Below are 4796 nucleotides of genomic sequence, written 5' to 3'. Positions count from 1 at the left end.
AACAAAGTATCGCAATACACCTCAAAAGGCTCATTAGGCTCGGGTAACACAAACACAGGCGATGTAGTTAGTTCTACTTCAAAACTTGAAAGCTCTGCTCACATTCTAATGTCTAGACAAACGGCGCATCCTTTCGGATTAACTTTGTCAAAGGCAATGTAATTTATGAAAAGCCCTTGATAAATCTCCGATAATATCCTGCCAAACCTAAGAAATTTCTAATCTCCATGACTGATGTAGGTCGTCCCCAGTTCATCACTGCCTCAACCTTAGAAGGATCCATAGCTATTCTCTGCTTACTCACTACGTGACCCAGAAATTCGACTTCCTTTTTCCGAAATTCACATTTAGAAAATTTAGCATACAACTTCCTCTCTTTCAGAATATGCAGCACGATTCACAAGTGTTTCACGTGCTCCTCCTCAGTCTTAAAATAGATTAGAATGTCATCAATGAAGACGATGATGAATTTATCCAAGAATGGATGAAAAATCCGATTCATATAGTCCATGAATATTGCAGGGCCATTGGTGAACACAAATGACATCACAATGTATTCGCAGTGTCCATAACGAGTTCTGAAAGAGGTTTTTGGGATATCTTCATCTCTCACTTTTATCTGGTGATAACCAAACCTTAAGTCAATCTTGGAAAAGACACCAGCTCCTTGCGATTGGTCCATCAAATCGTTAATTCTCGACAACGGGTATTTATTCTTTACTATCACTTTGTTTAGTTGTCTGTAGTCCATGCACAGTCGCATACTTCCATCTTTCTTTTTTACCAACAACACTGGTGCTCCCCACAAAGAAACGCTCGAACGAATGAAGTTCTTACTCATTAACTCCTCCAGTTGAGCCTTAAGTTCAGCTAGCTCCAAAGGTAACATTTGGTAAGGCATAATTGAAATTGGTCCTACTCCAGGAACCAGCTCAATCGCAAAATCGATCTCTCAGAAAAGAGGAAACTCAAGTATGTATTCAGCGAATACTTCTTAAATTTCATTTACAACTAGAATCTGATTCAAACTTTGTTCATCACCTGACATACTGACAGCCAATAGTATGAATCCCAAACACTCACTTCTACTACAATCCACCATAACAGAATTTAAATAATATCCATTCGCCACCACCGGTCATTTAGACCCTTCAAACATAAATTGTACTGACCATTCAAAATAATCTAGCAACACGTGATGCTTTGACAGCCAATCCAAACCTAGAATCAAATCAAGTTCCAATCGTCGTTAAAAAAATTAAATCATGGACAAAAGTTCGGTGCTTAATTCGAAACGAAACTTGTTGACACTCTAATCTAGTTAGAGGCAAGAGTATGTACTTGCAAATCATAGATTAGCATGGTTATTGATGAGCGGATATTTTATACGCTTTTTGGGGGTAATTTCATGTAGATTTTAGCATGTTTTAATTAGTTTTTAGTAGAATATTATTAGTTTTTAGGCAAAAATCATATTTCTGGACTTTACTATGAGTTTGTGTGTTTTTCTGTGATTTCGGGTATTTTCTGGCTGAAATTGAGGGAGTTGAGCAAAAATCTGAGTTAGGCTGAAAAAGGACTACTGATGCTGTTGGATCCTGATCTCCCTACACTCGAAACAGATTTTTTTGCAGCTACTGGAGTCCAATTGACGCGCTCTCAATTGGGTTGGAAAGTAGACATTCAGGGCTTTCCAGCAATATATAATAGTCCATACTTTGCGCAAAGATAGATGATGTAAACTGGCGTTCAACGCCAGTTCCATGTTGCAGTCTGGCGTCCAGCGCTAGAAACAGGTTACAAGTTGGAGTTCAACGCCCAAAACACGTTACAACCTGGCGTTCAACTCCAGAAACAGACCAAGCACGTGAGAGGCTTAAGTCTCAGCCCCAGCACACACCAAGTGGGCCCCAGAAGTGGATTTCTGCACCAATTATCTTAGTTTACTCATATTTTGTAAACCTAGGTTACTAGTTTACTATTTAAACAACTTTTAGAGACTTATTTTGTATCTCATGACTTTTTCAGATCTGAATTTTATACACTTTGACGGCATGAGTCTCTAAACTCCATTGTTGGGGGTGAGGAGCTCTGCAGCGTCTCGATGAATTAATGCAATTGTTTCTATTTCTCCATTCAAACATGTGTGTTCCTATCTAAGATGTTCATTCGCGCTTAATCATAAAGAAGGTGATGATCCGTGACACTCATCACCTTCTTCAATCCATGAACGTGTGCCTGACAACCACCTCCATTTTACATCAGATTGAATGAGCTTCTCTTAGATTCCTTAATCAGAATCTTCGTGGTATAAGCTAGAATTGATGGCGGCCACTCTTGAGGATCCGGAAAGTCTAAACCTTGTCTGTGGTATTCCGAGTAGGATTCAAAGATTGAATGGCTGTGACGAGCTTCAAACTCGCGATTGCTGGGCGTGATGACAAACGCAAAAGGATCAATGGATCCTATTCCAGCATGATCGAGAACCAACAGCTGATTAGCCGTGCTGTGACAGAGCATCTGGACCGTTTTCACTGAGAGGATGGGAGGTAGCCACTGACAATGGTGACACCCTACATACAGCTTGCCATGGAAGGAACTTTGCACTTTGGAATTGAGTTGAATATTACATTACAGGAATTCAGAAGACAAAGCATCTCCAAAACTCCAACATATTCTCCATTATTAAAGTAACAATTATTTATTTCACGCTCTTTTATTTTTCTAATAATTCCAACTGATAATTTTAATTGATATCCTGACTAAGAATAATAAAATAAACATAGCTTGCTTCAAACCAATAATCTCCGTGAAATCGACCTTTACTCACGTAAGGTATTACTTGGACGACCCAGTGCACTTGCTGGTTAGTTGTGCGAATTGTCAAAGAGTGGGATTGCATTTCGTGCACCAGTTATCTTCAATTCTAACTCACTGACTTTCTCAAATGATATAAATGAATATGATGTCCTAGTATCAAACAAAGCAATTAAAATTTTTACCACCGATTTCATAATCATCTCTAATCAGAGTGTTCGACCTCTCAGCATCATCCGCCGATTGGTAAACACACGTCCCTGCTGCTGAACTCTCTCAGCTTCCTGTCTCTTTCTCTATGGATAATACTAGGACAGATGCCTGGCTCCATCATAGTAGTAGCATACACCCAGTCTAACTTTGTACGAAGTGTTAGGATGATATGCCTTGCATCTCCTGCAAGTCAAGTCATTCTATAGAATCTGAGCTTGCTTTCCTTTGTCTCTTCCCTGATTGTTATTATTATTGAATCTCTGGAAGGCGTTATGGTCCTGATGTGGTTGTGGAACATAGCCTCCTCACTTGAATTTCTGTCCTCTAGGCTCAAAGTTCCTCCCTTGATCTCTCCTAACGAAGGCTCGGTGTTCACCCTTGTCCAATGCCACCTTTCTCGCACAATCCACAACAACTCTGCTCTTTTTACAAGTTCAAAAAAACTCGGATCTCCATCAGACCCACTGTACTCAGAATATCACTCCGCATACTACCTTCATATTTTATGCATTTTCATTCTTCAAAATCCCCCGAAGTACCCGGGAAAATCCTAGAGAACTGGCATAGTTCCTCAAACCGACTGGTATACTCTGCCACTAATATAGGACCTTGCTTCAGCTGTAACAACTCAAGCTCCTTCGCCGTCCTGACTGAATTAGGAAAATACTTCTTATAAAATTCGGATTAGAAGACATCCTAAGAGATTGCAACATTATCTCATTGCAGAAGGTGTCAGGTCCCCTTCCATCAATACTGAGCTACACCCATAAATTAATAAGTAGCAAACTCGACACACCGATCTTCAGGCACTTGATGCGCTTGCAAAGCTCATTCCATCGCCTGAAACCAATTATCAGCCTCTGTGGGATTTGTGGTTTCTCTATAGGTTTATGGGTTTATTTTCACAAAAGTTGCTAACGTCATTGGCCCATTATCTCCGTTACACCCATTTTCATTATTAACATTCTGACCAAGAACCTTAGTCGTTGCCTGCATAGCGGCCGCCATATTCTCCAGGATATTCATGAAGTTCACGGGATTATTCGCAGTTGTTTCAGGTTTTGCATTTCTATTTCGACCTTGATGTGAGGGAAATCGTCAGTTTGGAATTTTCACAAAAATAATTACATTCAAGTGTAGATCTAAACCAACCGATAACTCTCAATCATAGTTTAATTTGTTTCTAACTTAAGTCAAACCAATAAAAACTGAGAGTATTTAAACCTCGGGTCGTCTCTCAAAGGAATTGTAGGGAAGTGTGCATATTACTGGTTATAAGAATTTTGGGAATTTTTAATATGATGAACAAGAAATGTAAATTGCAAGAAAGTAAAGCTAACAACTAAGATAATATAAATGCTAAAAGACACTTATGGCAAGGATTAAGAGTCAAGGTTTCCTATCCTAGATCATTGACCACAACATGGTAATTACAAAGGGGTTAATTCCACTTAGTTATCCTCTAACATTGGAGGGTGAAGTCAAGGGGACATAATTGATCCTAAAACCAACTAAAATCCTAAATTACCAATTATACTGGACATCAATGACATCAAGGCACTTAAGTCCTCAATCTCAAGGTAAGAGTGCTAAAATCTACTCTAAAATCCAACCAAGCATTTTATCAAATACTTGGAAGGCATAAAATGAAAGCATGGTAAAATTGCAATAATAATAAAATCTAAAGCTACCAAATACAAGATAACAATAATAACAACTCAATTAAACATCAATAAACATCAAAACATTAAATTGCATTAATATAA

This window comes from Arachis stenosperma, chromosome 6 (genome assembly GCF_014773155.1).
Source record: "Arachis stenosperma cultivar V10309 chromosome 6, arast.V10309.gnm1.PFL2, whole genome shotgun sequence".
NCBI lineage: Eukaryota > Viridiplantae > Streptophyta > Magnoliopsida > Fabales > Fabaceae > Arachis > Arachis stenosperma.
This window is presented reverse-complemented; position numbering follows the sequence as displayed.